The following is a 21,811-nucleotide window of genomic DNA, read 5'->3' as shown; positions in this document are numbered from 1 at the left end:
AGTTTTTGCTGCTTAAATCCAGTGACTTAAGGCTTTTGTTTCATGTGAAGGAAGGGTACAGGAAAATGGGTGGTGTTTCATGGCTGGTTTCCCCAACAGCAACCAGTCACATCCTGCAAATTTATGCCACTGAGAAGGGCTTTCTCTAGCCTCTTCCTCTATCCCCCAGTCTTTCTCAGGAGCTCACAGAGGAGGCCTGTGGAGAAGAACTTGAAACTGAATATGAGCTCCCTTGTGTCTGGGGCTTTCATGTATTCTAATTTGATATGTTGATGCACATTTGCCTTTAAAAATTCGTAAAAATTTTTGCTGATTTCTTCTAATTCATTTCTACGGTGGCTACCTTTTCTGCCCATGCTCTGCCAAAGGTGAAACAATTCATGTGTATTCATGTGTGCTGTCTCTGAGACTTCAGCCCTCAGAGAGCTTCAAGAAAATTTATGACTGTATAGATAATTTGACCTTCTTAGGTTTTTATTCATTGTTAGAATGGAAGTGAAATTTTCTTGTGACTTTTACATTCTAACCGAAAGCAACACTCTTGTCTTTGTGAATTTGTTAGAACATTCATTCATATATATATATATATATATATATATATATATAATTCTTTTTAACAGTGGCATTGAATTCTACAGTGGGGTGTATCATGGCCTAAAAGAATGTATCCCAAATGGTTCAAATAGAGAGGTTTTAATGAAGGACTATTCAAAGAGGTATAGACAAGCTTAGGGGAACAAGCAACTTCCTTGTGGATTCTAGTATTTGTATGTGTTCCTTAATCCCTAGATGTATGTGGAAGTGGAAACATCATAAACATAAAGCAAGTGAGCCTGCTGCTGATTGGATTTATTTTATTTCAAGGCAGTTGTGTTAGGGTTCTCTAGAGAAACAGAACCAATAGGATATGTACATATATAGAGATTTATTTTAAAGACTTGGCTCACACATTTATGGAGGCTGGCAAATCCTAAAATCTGCAGGGTGAATTGGCAAGCTGGAAACCAAGGAGAGCTTATGGTTTTGTTCCAGCGTGAGTCCAAAGTCCTGAGAACCAGGGGAACCCATAGTGTAGTTCTAACACAAAGGCTGGTAGACTCAAAACCCAGAGAGCAAATGTTTCAGAGCAAAAGCAGAAAAAAATGGCCAGTGTCCCAGTTTTAAGGCAGTCAGGCAGGAATAATTCTCTCTTGCATGGGGTCAACCTTTTTATTCTATTTAGGTCTTCCACTGATTGGATGAAGCCCACCCACATTAGAAAGGGCAATCTGCTTTACTTAGTCTAGTGATTTAAATGTTAATCTCATCCAAAAACATCCTCATAGCAAAACTCAGAATAATGTTTGATCCAATATCTGGGCACCCTATGGACCAGTCAAGTTGACACATACAATTAACCATTACAGCAGGGAATAGGCCATCTGCTTATTTCAATTTATGAGGCACTTTATCTTTGAGGATTGTCATTCTTTCTAATTAAGAGCTGATGGTGATGTCCTTTTAGGGTAATATGGACATGGGTGCGTGTGTGTGTGTGTGTGTGTGTGTGTGTGTGTGTGTGTAACACATGGTATATATGCACACATACATAGCTACATATCTTTTTTACAGGAAACACAAGATCTCTGGACCAGAGAACAAACCATTTATTATTCACTGAGCATCTAGCTGTGAGCTCCAGTCAACATGGAACAACTCAATGAGGGCTTGATGTCACTCTGTACATGCAATAGAATTGCACCATAGGAGAGGAACCCTCAAGTTATGAAACTCAGAGCTTTTATAGGTTGCTCACACATCTGTTTATTCTCCTTTCTAGAGAGGGAGAAAGACCTTCACTCTGGAATGTAAACAAAATCTTCTATGGAGGGGAGAGGGAAAGGTGTCTACCTTTTCTTCACTACCCTGGAATGCAAGCAAATGGTGCCAGTGGAGATAAGTCTATACTTTCTCCAGAACAAAACACTGTATCTAACTTTCAAGGCACATTTTCCTTTCAAACTTTAAATGCAATGATTTTCTGATTTCCTCAGAGTGATTATTAAGATTTCATTTCAGTTGGCAAAATAACCTACTGTAAGGTGCCAGAGATCTTTATAAATCACAAATAAAGATAATTTTTCTCTTTAGTTGTTTTTCCTAATCCTTTTCCCCACTGATGAGCAAGAAATGTAGATGGCCTTAGAAGTTTACCTCCTCCTTTATTTCAGTAGTTTAGCTGAGAGCTGGCTTAGCCAGACTAAGCCAGTATGCAGAGGGTTAGCAAAGCCTTTGGTTGATGTCAACACTCTTGGTAGGCAGGGTGTTCCCAGGGTCCAATGTGCATACTCCTGAGGGCTTCTTGTGCCTAGAGGTCCCTTGATATATTTATTGCAACTTAGAAAAATTAGATGTCCCCAACCCCTCCTAGGCTAACCTACAAATAAGTACTAGTGCATAGGGTGGGACTCATTTTTGTTCTTGGAAACCTCTCTGACTGTTGGTCAAAGCAGGCCCTGCTCTGCTGGGACCTTTTCCGTGGTGGAGACAGAATATTCCTGCCAGGAATGTGCTGTGGAATAATTGAGGGGTTGGGGGATTACATGCACTTTGCTACTTCTCTGTTTTTAAGTTTTTTCTCCCCATCAATATAATTTTATATCTATGATGTGTATTGCTAGTATAACCATTACCACTCTACATGACAGCAAACAGTGCAGATCTTATATTTTGAAAGCCAAAGACAAGATCTTTTCTTTAATCTTTTTTGCCAGGACCTATTTCCAAGAGGCAGTTTCCTTGTGATCAGACAGCCCATATTCATTCTCTTCAGGTTGAAACTGCCTCGTTCCATTTATCCTAATTGGAAGTAATGAAATTACTGTTCTCTCTGATATTCTTATTGAAATACTTTGTCATTTAGCTTTCATCAGTTTTTAGAAGGTTTTGTGGGTGATATTTCATCCTTCTGACTGCCTAGTTTAATGGGATATGATTTTAAGTATAAAGTTTTTCTTCCTCATGATTATAATTTTTGGCTATCTAGAGAAAATGTAGAAAACAAACACAAATCCCTGTATCATATCTCAGATTTAATATCCTCTACAACAGAAAATATACTTAAAATGCTAATGTGCTCACCAAGCAGGTGGTGTTTAATAGCACTAAGAAATGTCACGATAATCACATCTGCCCAGTGGAAAAGAGGAAGGTCTGTTTTTCATCTTATACCCCAAACTGGAAGCTACTTTTCTGTGAAGAGGGTTTATATGATTTTTCCACAGTGACAACCAGAGAAAAGGGACTAACTTAGGTTTAGAGCACCAAGAGAACCTGCGCAGGACCACAGAAAACTTAGAGCAGCAGAATGGGTATTGCCAGAAACACAGAGTCTGTCCAATAGAAAGAGAGGCTAGAACCAAATCCCAGCAGCAAATGTGCAGACACATTTGCAGTATATGTGAAGAAAGCCTAGCCCTTTTAGCAGTAAGCTTCAGCTTAGGGGAGCACATAGAATAATATTCCTCTTGGGTCCCTAGCACCTAGTACAGTGACTGGGACATGGTAAGTACTTAATAAAGCCAGTTGAATAAATAAATGAATGAATGACTAAACCTGAACACATGGCCCAAGAGTGCCAGGCTCACTGTATTGACTCTTTGAGAGAGATTATTCTGGACTTTTTACCTCTCTTAGGCTACATGTTTGGTAGCCTCATTCTCAGTGATGTGGTAAATTTCACCATTCACCTACTCTTCCAAGTGGAACTAACCCATCATTGATTTCTCACTACTAGCCCAGGACCCAAAGTAGAAAGAGGCTGGATTGCTAGCATTGTTCTAGGAAGGCTGCAGAGAGTACTGGCGGACCAGTTGGTTGGGGTGAGTTAGCACAACTAAGTGATTCATGAGTAAAGCAGGAGGAACAGTCTGGACGCTGTCTATGCCTCTATTTCTGTGGTAGGACCATTCTGAGACTTCAACACTCTCTTAACAGATCATTCTCAAAGAAGGGACACTGACTATTGTTCCTGCATCCCTTCTAGGGGTGTAAAAACCTTATCTGCCTCTGTCCTTACCTTGGTCTATCTATCTCAACTCACCTCATTCTTACAGTATTTAAGTCAATTGTTTCCCCAGCAGTCATAGAACTCACCTACTACAGTCAGTCCAGGTTGCCTCCGCGTGGACTCTTTAGAGAAACTGATCCCTGTCCGGTTCCATTAAGACTAGAAATTGCTAAAAAAAAAACCCAGTAAGACAGATAGCAAATGAGAGTGGTGATCCAGAGGAGGGAAAATCACTGAGAGTTTGGGTGGTCAGGGAAGGCTTCATGGAAGTGATGGCCTCCACCAGGTCTTGCAGGGGGAAGGGGCGTTGGTAGGAAGAAGAAGGGTATACCAAGCCATGGAAATGGTGGGGGCAAAGGCAGGATGAGGAATGTTGTCTTCTGAGGACAACCAGCAGACCACTGGACAGAAGATGTAGATGTGGGGCAAGGATAGTGAGTGATAAGGTAGAAAAGGTTAAGAGTGTGCAGCTCAAAAAGGCTTCAAATTTCAGGCTAAAAGGTGAGTCTTTATCTGTGAGCTAGAACATGAAATTTTCAGGTGAGTTTCACAACTAAACCAACTTCTTTAGCAAGAAGAACAGAATATGGTTAATGCATTTAGAAAAAAATAATCCAAGCATCTTACCATAGCCTACAAGACCCTACATCTTCTGCCTACCTCCCCAGTCCCCTCTCTCCCCAAGGAAGGCAGTCAGCTGAGAGTCTCTTCCACAGCACTCCCAACAGCTGGAATAACAAATCCTTTACTGAAGGGCAATCAGGATGGGGTATCACATGTGGGATAGGATCAAAGTGTCCACTGCACACATCAGTTTCAGGACAGTGTTTGCCTTGGGCTGTGGGAAAAAGGGATGGAAGGATGTGGAACATTAGCTGGATCTTAAAAAATAAATGTTTTAAAGACTAGAAGGTGATCTGAAGCAATGCTAACATCTTTTATATTTACAGATTGACTTATTGGTGTCCATTGTATTATTTTGTCTACTTTTCAATATGCTTGTATACTTGGAATATTTTATAATTACAAATTTTTAGCATTCAGTCAAACACATCTTGATCATATTTCTAAGTAGAAACTATTAGTGAGTGAGCAAAATGATTCACTCTTATAATTAACATCACAGCTATTTTTAAGGAATAAATATTCTTACCAGCTTTGACTTGTTTTAAAGGATGTACCAGGAAATCAGAGTAGTTGTTTCCAACCTTGAGTTTCATATGACTGGCATCTCTTTCCCCGCAAATATTCCATGCTCCCCTGGGTGGAGCTGTATACCTAGGATGAAAAAGGGCTGTTATAGGCTGAATCTTTGTGTCCTCCCCATATTCATATGTTGAAGTTCAAATCCCCAGTGTGATGGTATTTAGAGGTGGGAACTTTGAGACGTAAGTAGGTTTAGATGAGGTCATGATGGTGGGGCCCCTGATGGGATTGATGCCCTTATAAGAAGAGGAAGACAGAGAGATCTCTCTCTTTCCATGTGAACACAAAGAAGAGGTTGTGTGCACACAAGGAGGAGGCAACCATCTGCAAGCCTGGAAGCAGGTCCTCACCTGGAACAGAATCTGCCAGTGCCTCAATCCTGGACTTCCCAGTCTCCAAAACTAGGAGAAATAAAAGTTTGTTGTTTGTCACCCTGTCTACGGTATTTTGTTATAGCAACTCAAGCAGTCTAAGACAAGGGCATTGGGGTAGAGTGGGAGAGAGGAAACACTGCTTTCTTTCTCTCTTTTTTAGACACACACTATGCCTTCTGCTTTTTAAGGTTAAAAACCTCTTCCCTCCTCCCTGCCATCAGCCTCCTGCTTTCTTGTTCTCTTTTTTCTTCCTTCCCAATACCCATTTCCCTTGCCCTGCTCCAAACTGTGGTGATAAGTAAGTATGTTTAAGACAGGGAGGCAGGAAATATTTTGGTATTTATTCTCCCCCAACCGCCAGTACTGCCAGATACACTGACTTTGTTTTCTCAGCTTACTCTCTTGTCTTAATAACCAGATTTTGCTTGTCACCTTTTTTTGCTAGTTCTTAAGTTACACAGTAGGTACATAGAGCCCCGTTATATCATGCTTACTTGTGAGCTCCTTTGGTAACCACATAATTATCTTGGGGAATAATCTGTAGTTCTTAAAATGGGCCATAACAGCCTGGTGCAACAGGTCGTCCCTAAACTCGAGTTAAGGTTCCAGCATCAGGAAGGAGTAATATTTGGCTCTTGAGGATGCCAGGTATTTCACATACTCATTCCTGTTCATCATTGTCAGCTATCTGTTGACACGCAGAGTTCATAATATTGTATAATAGAGCCTAGTACAGGGTCTTCAGCAAAAGACAATGAATTCTGACAGCTTTTAAAGAGTGACTTACAAGCTACAATCTCTTAGGAGAAGGCAGAATCCTAAAATACTTTTCTTTCCAAGTAAGTCCACAACGATTATCCCAAGTATCATAATTATATCATTAATTTATGATGATGCCACTTTTAAGTTGAGTAGAGTCTCATAAATTCCACCTTAATTTGTAGGTGTAGTGTGTGTGGAGGGAGAGGGTGGTGGATGAGGAAAACATGAACAAATCTTCTGAAAAAGAAAAACTCAACCAGCACAGGTGAGAATAGAATTAAGTCCCATGTTTACTTACCCTCATTTGAGACTAGTTGGAAGTTAGTTAATTCTGCCAGCAGTTAAGGGTTTAAAGCCTTAAGCCATTTTATTTAACAGTTCAAATTAAGATGGGAGATGAGAACAAGGAAGAGGGTTTAAATACCTCCCAAGTAGATTGTGCTGTGTGTGTGTGTGTGTGTGTGTGTGTGTGTGTGTGTGTGTTGGGGGGTGGAGAAGGTAGTAGTTGACATGCAAGTGTTTATTTTATAATTTACAAGGTTGTGAAGACTTTTGAATCACTAATTGGGAGTCCAGGCATTAAATGTGGGCTTCAGTGGGATAGGGCTTAGCAGGATAGAAGATTCAGTTCATTGATGGGCCAGTAATTCAGGGTGTGAGTGCTGGATGTCTTCAAGCAAGATTGGGTCCTTCAAGCCCTGGATGATCTTGAAATCCTAGAATTCTCTATTCTTTGCGTTATTTGTAACAATGCAGAATCCTAAAATAAAATATCAGAAGTGGAAAGAAATTTGGGGACTGTAGGGTCCAACCTTTTGGTTTTGAATATACAGAGACCAGGGCCAAGAATGGGAACAAACTAACTCAGGATAGTTCTGGTAATTACTGCAAAGTCAGGCGTAGAAACCAAAATTGGTGATTCTCAGGCAAGTGTTCTTTCCAGTGACCCAAGATAGGTACGAGGAGGTTGCTCCTCCTATGCTGCAAGGAGCAACATAGAATCCCAAGTCCATGTTCATGGCACTCCCTCAGTATCCAGCTTTCACTTCATCCCCCTCCTACCACCTCCTTTCTCTCCAAACTGTAAAATGTATGTGCATACAGGAAGTACCAAAATGGAAAACAAATTCAGAATTTCATCTTAAAATCTAGCTCGAGGCATCTACTTGGATAGACTTTTAATCTCATTATGAAGCTATAACTTGTGATCGAAGTGTATCTTAATGTGGTGATAAGAGAGTAATCGTCTGATGTGATGAGATAATCTTAATTCACTATAAAACATCTGTGTGTGCTGCATTGTCTGATGCTCTCAAGTATGAATATTGCTTCTCTAGGTAGGATTCTCAGCATCTCAATTTTCTGTCTGGTTTTTAAATTGTGCCTAATTAAAGGATTTCACATTCTTTCATAATATCGCCTCCTCAAGCAGAAATAAAACAATGGAACCACTTTTTTTTATGAAAGACATTCTGTTAATATTTGGGTGGGTTATTCTGCCTGAAATGTGTTAATTACATTAATTAGCCTTACTTCAGAGTTGCTGGAATGAATCTGAGCTAGATTGCTGTCCTTGGAAAACCTCCCTTCCCTTCTCCTTACCCTTACCCCTCGCCAGTTTCCCACCACAAAGAGACCAGGATATTGGAGAGCCCTTGGAATTGCCATCACACACGTTATTTTTGAGTTGAAAGCGTAGACACTAAGAAAAGTAATATTCAATAATTTTATTAATCTCATAAAGAATGATGAAGCTCACAGAATAAAAGCACCTCAGAAATCACGGACACATAATACAGGATTCTAATCTTAATGAGTCAAGGTCATCTTATTTTTACCCCATGCGTATTCTTTGAGTTGCCTACCTGGAAAAGCGAAGAAAAAAAGAACATTCTGTGTGGTGGTAGCCCTAAGCAGGCAGGGCACAGGGAGCTTCCAATCACCTTTATTGAAGCAGAAAATACTGTGGGCTAAACTCCTTACCCAGACATCACTATTTGTGGAAGATAAAAAGGACCACAAATTTTTTATGTGTGTACCCTGGCTGCTGATGGAAAACATTACAAAATCGTGCAAGAATAAAGAACTCGGCTGATGTAAACTCTGTCATCATTTCTAGGGCAGCCATGTCCTATGGACTCTGACAAGGGTCACCTCCTATTAAAGCAGGCAAGGGAAAACAACTGTGATGCCAGGGCTCTATTCAAACTTTGCAATGGTCATTGCCCTCACTCCAGCTCTCAAAGGAATGCAGAGATTGTATTTTACCCTCTTGAAGGCTCAGTGAAGCTACCTACCATGATAGCTTCACTCAGTCTCCTATGTACATGTAAATCATTTGGGCATCCTGTTTTAAAATACAGATTCTGATTCAGTAGGTCGGGGGTAGACCTGCATCTCTAACAAGCTCCACCAAAGCTGATGCTGTTGGTGCATAGACCATACTTTGAGCAGCAAGGGTCAAGGACAATGACTTTTAAAATGTGTTGAGCGGACTTTCCCTGGCAGTCCAGTGGTTAAGACTTTGCCTTCCAATGCAGGGGGTTCAGGGTCCATCCCTGGTTGGGGAGCTAGGATCCCACATGCCTCACAGCCAAGAAACCAAAACATAAAACAGAAGCAATATTGTAACAAATTCAATAAAGACTTTAAAAATGGTCCACGTCAAAAAACTCTTAAAAAAAAAAAACTTAAAAGAATAAATGAAATAAAACGAAATAAAATGTGTTGATTATGACCCACTGTAAGAAATACATTTCGTATTATACATTATATTTATATCTGTTATGCAATAATTTTGTACTAATGCATATTATATATGTGTGCATATAGATATAAACAAAACTGAAACAACAGCTTCATGGAGCAACTCTTACCTTTACTAGCTGTGATATTTTCTAGACTCATTTTATTTCTGGAGTTATTTTTATTGAGTCAGTAGTTACATGAATCTACATAATGTGATAAAATTGCATAGATCTGTATATATATCCACTCAGATAAGTACATGTATTACTAAGTCTGTAATGTAATTACATGTAATGTAATCTGAATAACTCTGAGGACTGTACCAATGTCAAGTTACTGGTTTGGAGATTGTGCTCTAGTTACGTAAGATGTCAACGGCGAGCAAGGCAGTCAAGGGTGCATGGGGCCTCTCTGTATATTTGTTTGCAATATCCTGTGAATCTACCACAATTTCAAAATAAAAAGTAAAAAATAGTAAATGGATTGGGACCTGCAAAATTGGTTTCAAGGCCACTAATGCATCGAAAGAGTTTGGAAAACTCCAGGATATTGTGAACCTTGATGGGGTGCTTCCCCAGAGCAGCTGCTGTTAAATGGGTGAAGCTGACCTGGGCCCTGGACAGGGAAGCGAATGTGGCAGTGGTATGAAAGGAATGTGGAGTGGAAGGGAGGAGCCTGGGAAGAGGTTCTCTGAGGGGCTGCTGGGCGGGAGGTGACACAGATAGTGTCTTACAAAGAGTCAGGGGGGAGCCCGCAAGGGAGGGAAAATAAGAAACACTCACCACTATCAACTGGCTGCCCAAAATTTATCTCCTGACACTTCCAAACTCTCAGAGTAGAGTCCATCCAGAGGACTTGAAGGAGAGCTTTGGGAGGAGGGAATCTGGAGGGGCTTTGGAACATAAAAAGTGAGAAACACTTGGATAAAGGCTAGCCTGGAAAAGGGGTCAGGACTTGGAGAGTGGCCATGATTTTTAGCCCCAAATTCAGACTAAGGAATCTAGGAGGCAATTTTATGTATTTAAATTGTTAGGTATTATAATAGAGCCACAGCACCATGCAAACCACAGAATTGTACAACCTCATTTTTCTCAGAGTAATACAAATCACAAGAAAAACAGAGAGGAAAGAAAAGCACATTCCTTGGCCAGAGGCTCATGAATGTAGAATGGGTGAGGGGTGTGTCTTCATCAACCACGACTTTACTGTCATAAAGTGCTAAAAATATGTCATACAACTGTGTCAAATTAATACCTACTTGATTTGTTTAAATGTAAGAATGAACTTATATCATTTTCATCAGGTTTCCTTTCTGTCATTCACTTCATTTTTGCTAAGATGCATAGTCCTTTTGTAACTAAATAATTCTAAAGCATTATTTTGCTCTTGTAAATCAACTGCAGGTAAATCGGAGATATCTGCCAAGTCTAATGTAGAAGAGACAAAGGCTTTTTCTGCCTGGTATAATAATTCATTTCAATTAACACGATGAAAGCAACTACAGAGTCATTTTCCACTGAAAATGTTGTGGTGGAGTTCAGGGAAATATTAAAGACATTTCTAGAAGCGCAAACAAGCTTACACGGGCACTTAGTTGCCCTAAGGAAAAAGAGAAGATTACAAATTATCTCATCATACAGATAAGAATGCTCCGTCGTTTCAACACTTTGGGTGAAACGGGGGATTGCATGTGGCTTATTTACAGTCACTCATTGTATGATCCCAGGACATGTCCCATAAAAACATTCTTTTTATTTGCATTCTTCTTCTTTAACACAGTTCCCTAAGGAAAAGATAAAATAGAGTCTATTGTGGGTTTTAATGAAAATATGATAGTTAGAAAAATATCCATAAGAACAGATATTGCTTCCAGACTAAATGATATTGAATAAAGCTGATATAAGTAAGGGTTAGCAAGAAATTTCTGATATAAGCTTAAGGAGATTTTAAATTTGGTAATTAAGAAATGTAAAAAAAAATCAATCTATTTAAATTGAGTTTGTTTTGTCTGTGAATGTATGTGTTTGTAGAGATGGAATGAGCACGGCCAGTTGACTTGTAACAAACTGAGAATGAAACAGTAGGAAGGTAAGACGAGCTGTAAAATTAATTGGGGTCCAATATGTTTTGGGCTGCATTTAATTTTCTTGAGGAGAAAAGAGGTCAGGAATGGAATGAAGTCAATGAGAACTGGAGTAAGACTCACCGGAAAAAGTGAAAAGCAAAAGGGCCAACACTAAAAGGTCAGTGAATATCCTAGGGACAGGAAATGAACTTTAAACAAAATAGAAGGTGGTATTTCTATCTGTTTGAGAGCTGTTAAAACTGCTATTGAAAAAGGCAACATAAATCACCAGGTGTTATTTGCCTGGAATATAGTTTGGGTATGTATTTAACTTATTAGAAATATCAAGAACATAGATGTTTTGTAGTGGGCCATAAAAGAAATATTGAAACTCACAGCAAAATTGTTGCTATTTACCAAGAGTTACTTCCTGTTTTACTATCATATTTTTTCTTGAAAAGAGAAAAAAAAACAACTCCTAAATCATCTCGCCTAAGAAGTCTTCATTATGCTAACGACTATTAGTATAAAACTTTACCCATAAGTGTGAAATCAAAGATAATTTCCTTCTTTTGTTAAAAAGGTGCTGCCGGTCAAAATCATTTAGGGTTGACGTCTGACATGCAGCATTTTATATGGGGAAACCGTGATCGCAAGGTTGGTTGATACTCTCATGCACCCACTGTCTTAAGCAGTAGCAATGACTGAATAATGCAAATAAATGGTGAATTAGCATCCGAACACTTTCCAAAGTAAAACTAAAGCAAATAATTGCTACTTTGAATTGCCACATTTAAGGGCATCTTTTGATTCTACAAAGACTGGTCTTTAGTAATAAACGTTCATGGTTTTTTTTGGAAGGTTAATAATCATTAAAATTAACAGTTGTTATGAGGGCTTCTCTCCTCAAGGAGGCATATTCATAATTGTGATGTATCGGCGCCCTTGTCTTCTCCTGCTTCCCTGTCTGATGCTGCGAGATTCTGGGAAAGACCATATGATGTAGCAGGATGATGGGGTGGTAACAGACAGTATAAACAGGCTTGTAAAACGCCAACAGGTCGCCAACAAACCCGGTGTTGTGCCTAGAGCTTCCAGTAACACTCGAGTTCTCTCTTCCCCCAACCCAAGCATGCTGTTAAGCTTTTACTCGTATATCACTATTGCATGTAAATATTTGGACTGGCCCTTTCTGGCACTACACACCTATGTTATGCTTTGAAAACTGTGACTTGTCCTCTTCCACCCACTTGTGGCAAAAACTGTTTTGCCTACATTTTTTTCCCCAGTCACACACATTCTGAATTTTTTTGGCATCGTCGCCGAACGACAGTTCGCTCTAATCTGGCTCTGCAATGGAGTGTTACCAAGGCTTTCTTTCCCCCTCCCTTTAAGTAAAGGAATGAGTTGGAAAATGTGCTATACTTTGCTGTCTTGGCAAGAGAGGAGGAGGGTCAGAAAGGAAGCAGGTATGTTCTTCGCCCAAGCATGTGGCGCTCCTATAAAAAGTTGGAATTCAATGGAAGAGTGGCCTGGTGGCATTCACTATAAAGACATATCCAAAACGCTTCAGAGTTGCTTAAACGCAGCACTCCAATTGTTGAGGGGACAAAGGGACTTGCTTCGAAGCTATATTTGCTCCACAAAGGTGTTTTGTTTTTTTTTTTTAACTTTGATTGTATGTTTATTTGGGGAGAATGATGGGGTTTGTGGATTAGGATTAAAGACCTAATCTGCCCTCCCCACCATCTCCCCTGCAAAATAGACTTCCTTCTGCCCCAAATTTAGCCATCACAAAAATCTACTGACATATTTATAAGGTACTTGAATTATGAAAGTGCAATATGTGTTTACGTGCTATATATGTTTTTTCCCTTTGGTCCTTTGTTAAGCACATGAATGGCAAACAAAAAAGAACTTATCTTAAAAAGCAGCAGGGTAGCACTAGCTGGAATGTAATTTTACAAAACCTGGCCATCTTTCAACAAGAGTGGGTGGATTTTTAGCGCTACAAATGTTTGTGTATTATAAAGTATTTGCCATGGTGACAAAGCTGGGAGAAACATCCCATTAGCCACAGACGGGCTACAGATTGTTCTGATTATCCATGTCCAAAACTCAGTCTGGCTACGGCTTTGTGTTATTTTCAGTGTTTATAAGTGCTTGTTTTGTTTTGGTTTTTTTTTCCCCAACTCACTAACCTACAACTTAGCAAATATGGATGTATGTAGGCATTTCATTTAAAGTTATCTTTAAACATGTTCTTAGGGATTGTTCATATAACCCATGTGTGATTCTGTGTGTGTCATCATTACATTTAGAGTGGATGTGTTTATAGTGTTAAAAATAATAAGCTTTGAAAGAATGAGAGACTTGTGAAAAGCATCCTGCAGCACTTATTAAAAATAAACAGGGTCATGGTGAGAGAATTCGAATAAGAAGCAATGAAGTGTCTACCTAATTTATCTGGAGAGATTTCTGACTATTGATTTCAATTTTAAAAGTTACAGCCTCTATTTTTAAAAATGACTTTTATCTCAAGTACATGGGGAGAAATGTGAATTATAAATAGCCAACAGAAAATATGCCACTGCATGTAAAGAATCCACATTTTTCCTTTTCCAAACATTTCCCTGCTAAGAAAAACATAGGAAAAATTTTAATGACTCCTTTTGCCCCTATTTTTGGGGTGAACGTTTATAAGCAAATGGTGTTTTATGTAGTGGAATGAATCGCCATGCAATAAAACCTAGTATCAGACAGAGAACTGCTTTGAAGTTACTCATGGCTGTGCAAGGTAGAAGGCAAGTAGAATAAGGAGAAAAGGGAGACCTAAAAACAAAAAGCTTTAAGGTCATATAAAGGTTAAAGAAAAATAGGTCACAGTAAATTAATCCTTATCATCCGAGTAGCATTGCTGCTAAATTAAACCACGCTGGAAGCTGGAACAGTCTGACAACTTAGTGAAAAGACATGACACAATTAATTCTGCAACTGCAATATCTCAAATTGTTTCTTAGTTTTCTGGGTGACTTTTAGTGGAGATGACACTGATGTTTCTTTCTCACATAAACAAGGAAGAAATTCTAATTCGCTTATTTATCATTCAGTCTTTCAGGGCAGGCCATGTAGCAGACCATTTCACTAAACAGGACTAAGGAGAGACATTTTAATGAGGAAATAAAATGCCTGTTACAGGTATTTTGAGCAAATAAAGTTTTGCTGACTCCTTCCAAAAATTGTGCTTTCTCAATTCATTTTGAAAAGTACTAATTCAAGTGCACATCTGTGCAAGTTGTATAGCTGTTCTGATAAAATATAATAAGGTTTTCATATTCCCTAAATATGCTTATGTTCAGGAGTGCATCTACCAATACATTATACGATTTTGGAAGAGGCAAATTAAAGAAACTTAGTTTTGTAAGGACAAAGGGTTCTAAAGTCTTATGTCTAGGGCAGTGAATATGTCTGTATTCAACATTTCTAATCATCCTGTTTCTAAAGTTGGTCTGTTTTGAGGTCTGATTCTAATACCAGTTACATTTGTTCTTGCCAATAAACAAGTTAGTTAAGGTTGGGAATATACATTGAAGACCTCAGCACACATGCGACCCAAGTTCCCAGCTAAACAATTTCTATGGTCAAGGAGCAGAGAGTCAGAATGGGGCATGGGCATCTGGGGCAGTGCTCTACCTAATATTTGGCCATCATCACTTATTTATAGCCTACATTTGCTTCAGAGCTTACATTTGGCATTTTCCAAGAGACAATCTGGACCACTGCCTTCTAAACTGCAGCTGAGATGTGCGTTGGGGATTTCTCTATCATATTTTGCTCATGACTGAATAGAACTAGACAGACATAAAAGGCTGAATTCCTGACACATCTTTTGTAATGGGAAATTTTCATATTTAAAGAATGCCCGGCACATATTTGTGTTTCAATGGCGCCCTACACATCTGTTACTTATTTTGGAGCAGCCTCTATCACATATGCAAAAGTCTTTTGCAGATAAATTACTTCATTTCAATCTAAAATTACATATAAAGGATTTCATTCTTTAGAAGAAAATTCTTTACGTGGTTATCACAAAAAAGATCACGAAGATCTTCCCCACGAAGGAGTCAGGCATCACACTGCGTGTGCAGAAATGTGCGATCAGTTACTAGAGTCACTGCTATAGTAATTGTACGCATGGAAGGCACAGATGCTCAACAACATCCATCGAGGGTACAGACAAACAAAGGCCTCCAATTTGCCTTACAACTGCGGGCCTAGGATTTCCATAGGTTCCTATCTGGAAAAGGCATTGTGTACCCACTTCATCCCATAACTTCTCTCCCAAAGCCTACAGAGTCAGCAGGAAGATACTTGCAAGAAAGCTTCCTCTGCATTTGCATTTTCTGCACACCAGCTTCTTTACCCCTCCTTCCCATTTGGTAAGCAGAGGACTATATGCATACCACCCAAAGGACCAGCTTTTCAAATCTGGGAAGTTTTGAGACCTTGGAGGGTATAGCACTAGAGGACCCTACCATCCCTTCTCTCTACTCGCATGAGAAGAGGAGTGACTTACCTGATTTGGTGAAACTGGATACAAGACCATAATCCGCATTAGAGACCCAGCCTCTTGATAGCTCCCTGGACCTGACTCCCCACGAACAAACCACATCCTCCTTTTTGCTTCCTGTTGCCTTGTCGGCAGTAACCAGAGCGGCTGCTTTGCTTACCAACGGACAAGGTCAGTTTGGGGGAAAGTAAAGCCTGGTGGCCTGAGGTTCAAGCCATATTCTCCAATACATTATTAGCAAGAAAGCCTGTTTTTGATTCCCATCTGACCCCTTTTATTTACTTACCTACCACAAATTCAGACAGAAGAAGAGGTAAGTTATCTGGGATCTTACAAAAACCGACTCTCCTTTATAGTAATTATCTTACCGTGTTTGTTTGCTTGGCCACGTACCTTCTTGCTAGACTATAAGCAACTTGACAGTAAGACCTATTTCTTTTTGTCGTTGTAAACGCTGCCTTAACATAGAGCACAGTATTCAGTTAATGTGGATTGTATCTACCAACCAATGGCCCTAGTACCTAATAAAATAGTAATGAAATGATAACCTAGTTTAAAAAGACTTCATTCAAGCAATTACATCAGCTGTATTAATAGATATAAAGTCATCATCTGGGGGCAAATGCCATATTGTTCGACTGATTTAATCTAGTGAATATTAGAAGTACTGAACTGTACCTCCCCTCCTGCTACCACCCCTACTAGCTAATTCAAGCTATTCTAATTTATAGAATGCTTCACTTTTCAACTAGCCATCACGGAGATTGAGTAACTAACAAGGTACTGAGTATGTAAATATCTCATATGTGAGAAATCTCCAGTCTTTTCTCGAAGAATAACAGTTTGTTATTTCCCTAAAGTGTTTTCAATTATTCTGGACCCTAGGACTGAGCTGGGAGCTGCTTCCCTACTTTTGCCCTCACAAAAAGAAGGGAGGACCCAGGAGCAAGATGACAGAGACCTGTGAAAACTTTCACAATCCTTGTGGAGTTTCCTGAAGTTAGACATACAAGCTTGAAAATGTTCTTCACACAAAATTTGAGCCCTGCTAAACAATTTTCCTATAAGTATATGTGGCTTTAAGTATGGACCAATTCAAGCAAGTTGTTGTTCTTAGTAATAAGCATTAAATATTCATAACTGAACTAGAAAACTTAAATTTTTAGAGTCAATCTAAGACAAACAGGTTCACAGGAAGGGAACCAAACCAACACGGATGATAACATCCAGAGACAGGGCTGAGCAGCTGTGAATGAACAGTTCTCCCTTTTTTGGTTCAGCTACCTGTGAATGAATCTCCATTTTCTATTTTGTTGTTGTTATTGTTGTTATTGTCGTTGTTCTGAGGGTCTACATAGTTTCTGATCACAGATGGTTATGGTCAAGTCCCTTTATCATTATGCATACCTGTGATGCTCATACTGTCTCTCACATAATTGGAGTAATTAGCAATTAATTTTTTCTTGCAAAAAGAGACTACTAAATAAACCTAAAAACCCATTAACAGCACCAATACTTTCTCTTGTGGATTCTGACCCATTAAATTGACTAAATCCACTAAACTAATCCATGAATCTATTTAATCAAATCAAATCTCTTCAAATAACTGTCTCTCATCCTCTTCATTATTAGAAGCAAGAATGGATTTAGTTATACATCTTCTGGGTAGAAGAAAACATTGAGGAAGTAGAGGTGTTTACCTAAGGTCTGGTTTAGGAGGACGTGGGGCATAGGATGGATCATGGAAGAGGTAGTAATAGAATACACATGGTCCCTGACATACTATGGTTCAACTTACAGATTTTCCACCTTATGATGGTGGGAAAGTGATAAGCATTCAGTAGAAACCATACTTTGTTTTTTTTTTTCTTTTAACATCTTTATTGGAGTATAATTGCTTTACAATGTTGTGTTAGTTGCTGCTGTATAACAAAGTGATTAAGCTGTATGTATACATATATCCCCATATCCCCCCCCACCTTGCGTCTCCCTCCCACCCTCCCTATCCCACCCCTCTAGGTGGTCCCAAAGCACCGAGCTGATCTCCCTGTGCTATGCGGCTGCTTCCCACTAGCTATCTATTTTACATTTGATAGTGTATATATGTCCATGCCACTCTCTCACTTCGTCCCAGCTTACCCTTCCCACTCCCCGCATCCTCAAGTCCATTCTCGACGTCTGTGTCTTTATTCCTCTCCTGCCCCTAGGTTCTTCAGAAACATTTTTTTTTTTTTTAGATTCCATATATATGTGTTAGCATACGATATTTGTTTTTCTCTTTCTGACTTACTTCACTCTGTATGATAGACTCTAGGTCCATCCACCTCACTACAAATAACTCAATTTCGTTTCTTTGTCGTTTCTTTTAATATTCCATTGTATATATGTGCCACATCTTCTTTATTCACTCATCTGTCGATGGACACTTAGGTTGCTTCCATGTCCTGGCTATTGTAAATAGTGCTGCAGTGAACATTGGGGTGCATGTGTCTTTTTGAATTATGGCTTTCTCAGGGTATACGTCCAGTAGTAGGATTGCTGGGTCATATGGTAGTTCTATTTTTAGTTTTTAAAGCAACTTCCATAGTGTTCTACATAGTGGCTATATTGATTTACATTCCCACCGACAGTACAAGAGGGTTCTCTTTTCTCCACACCCTCTCCAGCGTTTATTGTTTGTACATTTTTTGATGATAGCCATTCTGACAGGTGTGAGATGATACCTTATTGCAGTTCTGATTTACATTTCTCTAATGATTAGTGATGTTAAGCATCCTTTCATGTGTCTGTTGGCAATCTGTATATCTTCTTTGGAGAAACGTCTATTTAGGTCTTCTGCCCATTTTTTGATTGGGTTGTTTGTTTTTTGATATCGAGCTGCATGAGCTGCTTGTATATTTTGGAGATTAATCCTTCATCAGTTTCTTCGCTTTCAAATATTTTCTTCCATTCTGAGGGTTGCCTTTGCATCTTGCTTATGGTTTCCTTTGCTGTGCAAAAGCTTTTAAGTTTCATTAGGTCCCATTTGTTTATTCTCGTTTTAATTTCCATTTCTCTAGTAGGTGGGTCAAAAAGGATCTTGCTGTGATTTATGTCATAGAGCGCTCTACCTATGTTTTCCTCTAAGAGTTTTATAATGTCTGGCCTTACACTTAGGTCTTTAATCCATTTTGAGTTTATTTTTGTATATGGTATTAAGGAGTGTTCTAATTTCATTCTTCTACATGTAGCTGTCCAGTTTTTCCAGCACCACTTATTGAAGAGACTGACTTTTCTCCATTGTATATTCTTGCGTACTTCATCAAAGATAAGGTGCACACATGTGCATGGGTTTATCTCTGGGCTTTCTATCCTGTTCCATTGATCTATATTTCTGTTTTTGGGCCAGTACCATACTGTCTTGATTACTGTAGATTTGCAGTATAGTCTGAAGTCAGGGAGCCTGATTCCTCCAGCTCTGTTTTTCTTTCTCAAGATTGCTTTAGCTATACAGGGTCTTCTGTGTTTCCATGCAAATTGTGAAATTTTTTGTTCTAGTTCTGTGAAAAATGCCATTTATAGTTTGATAGGTATTGCATTGAATCTGTAGATTGCCTGGGTAGTATAGTCATTTTCACAATGTTGATTCTTCCAGTCTAAGAACATGGTTTATCTCTCCATCTGTTTGTATCATCTTTAATTTCTTTCATCAGTGTCTTATACTTTTCTGCATACAGGTCTTTTGTCTCCTTAGGTAGGTTTATTCCTAGGTATTTTATTCTTTTTGTTGTAATGGTAAATGGCAGTGTTTCCTTAATTTCTCTTTCAGATATTTCATTATTAGTGTATAGGAATGCAAGAGATTTCTGTGCATTAATTTTGTATCCTGTTACTTTACCAAATTCATTGATTAGCTCTAGTGGTTTCCTGGTAGCATCTTTAGGATTCTCTATGTATAGTATCATGTCATCTGCAAACTGTGACAGCTTTACTTCTTCTTTTCCGATTTGGATTCCTTTTATTTCCTTTTCTTCTCTGATTGCTGTGGCTAAAACTTCCAAAACTATGTTGAATAAGAGTGGTGAGAGTGGGCAACCTTGTCTTATTCCTGATCTTAGTGGAAATGCTTTCAGTTTTTCACCATTGAGGACGATGTTGGCTGTGGGTTTGTCATATATGGCCTTTATTATATTGAGGTAGGTTCCCTCTATGCCTACTTTCTGGAGAGTTTTTATCATAAATGGGTGTTGAATTGTGTCGAAAGCTTTTTCTGCATCTATTGAGATGATCATATGGTTTTTCTCCTTCAATTTGTTAATGTGGTGTATCACAGTGATTGATTTTCATATATTGAAGAATCCTTGCATTCCTGGGATAAACCCCACTTGATCATGGTGTATGATCCTTTTAATATGCTGTTGGAGTCTGTTTGCTAGTATTTGGTTGAGGATTTTTGCATCTATGTTCATCAGTGATATTGGCCTGTAGTTTTCTTTCTTTGTGACATCTTTGTCTGGTTTTGGTATCAACGTGATGGTGGCCTTGTAGAATGAGTTTGGGAGTGTTCCTCCCTCTGCTACATTTTGGAAGAGTTTGAGAAGGATAGGTATTAGCTCTTCTCTAAATGTTTGATAGAATTCGCCTGTGAAGCCATCTGGTCCTGGGCTTTTGTTTGTTGGAAGATTTTTAAGCACAGTTTCAATTTCAGTGCTTGTGATTGGTCTGTTTATATTTTCTGTTTCTTCCTGGTTCAGTCTCGGAAGTTGTGCATTTCTAAGAATTTGTCCATTTCTTCCAGGTTGTCCATTTTATTGCCATATAGTTGCTTGTAGTAATCTCTCATGATTCTTTGTATTTCTGCAGTGTCAGTTATTACCTCCCCTTTTTCATTTCCAATTCTGTTGATTTGAGTCTTCTCCCTTTTTTTCTTGATGAGTCTGGCTAATGGTTTATCAATTTTGTTTATCTTCTCAAAAACAGCTTTTAGTTTCATTGATCTCTGCTATTGTTTCCCTCATTTCTTTTTCATTTATTTCTGATCTGATCTTTATGATTTCTTTTCTTCTGCTAACTTTGGTTGTTTTTTTTTTCTTCTTTCTCTAATTTCTTTAGGTGTAGGTTTTAGTTGCTTTTTTGAGATTTATCTTGTTTCTTGAGGTAGGATTGTATTGCTGTAAAACTCCCTCTTAGAACGGCTTTTGCTGCATCCCATAGGTTTTGGGCTGCCATGTTTTCAGTGTTATCTGTTTCTAGGTATTTTTTTATTTCCCCTTTGATTTCTTCAGTCATCTCTTGGTTATTTAGTAGCATATTGTTTGGCCTCCATGTTTTTGTATTCTTTAAATATTTTTTCCTGTAATTGATATCTAGTCTCATAGCATAGTGGTTGGACTAAGGCTTGATTTTTGACCCAAGATATTATCTGTCTTGGAGAATGTTCCATGAGTACTTGCGAAGAAACTATTCTGTTGTTTTTAGATGGAATGTTGTATAAATATCAATTAAGTCCATCTTGTTTAATGTATCATTTAAAGCTTGTGGTTCCTTATTTATTTTCATTTTGGATGATCTGTCCATTGGGGAAAGTGGGGTGTTAATGTCCCCTATTATTGCTGTATTACTGTTGATTTCCCCTTTTATGGCTGTTAGCATTTGCCTTATGCATTGAGGTGCTCCTATGTTGGGTGCATAAATATTTACTTTTTTTTCAGGCTCCGGACGCACAGGCTTAGCGGCCATGGTTCACGGGCCCAGCTGCTCTGCAGTATGTGGGATCTTCCCGGACCGGGCAACAAACCCGTGTCTCCTGCATCAGCAGGTGGACTCTCAACCACTGCACCACCAGGGAAGCCCCAATATTTACTATTTTTATATCTTCTTCTTGGATTGATCCCTTGATCATTATGCAGTGTCCTTCTTTGTCTCTTGTAATAGTCTTTATTTTAAAGTCTATTTTGTCTGATATGAGAGTGTGAGTCCAGCTTTCTTTTGATTTCCATTTGCATGGAATATCTTTTTCCTTCTCCTCACTTTCAGTCTGTATGTGTCCCTAGGTCTGA

At 38.8% G+C, this 21,811-nt stretch overlaps 1 long non-coding RNA gene across 2 annotated transcripts in view; it reads right to left on the bottom strand.

The window, feature by feature from the left end:
- The window catches only part of LOC137225863 (uncharacterized), an 84,942-nt gene that overhangs the window by 9,971 nt on the left and 53,160 nt on the right, over positions 1–21,811 (bottom strand). Inside the window, exons 2-3 of one of the 2 annotated variants that reach the window (XR_010944060.1) lie at positions 5,202–5,326; positions 4,723–4,886 (exon numbers count right to left, since the gene is read on the bottom strand). This is a non-coding gene — a long non-coding RNA (uncharacterized lncRNA). Of the gene's footprint in view, positions 1–4,722; positions 4,887–5,201; positions 5,327–21,811 lie in introns of those variants that run through there. The other variant, XR_010944061.1, reaches the window with a different exon arrangement.

This window comes from Pseudorca crassidens, chromosome 6, assembly GCF_039906515.1.
Source record: "Pseudorca crassidens isolate mPseCra1 chromosome 6, mPseCra1.hap1, whole genome shotgun sequence".
Taxonomy (NCBI): Eukaryota; Metazoa; Chordata; class Mammalia; order Artiodactyla; family Delphinidae; genus Pseudorca; species Pseudorca crassidens.
This window is presented reverse-complemented; position numbering and strand designations above follow the sequence as displayed.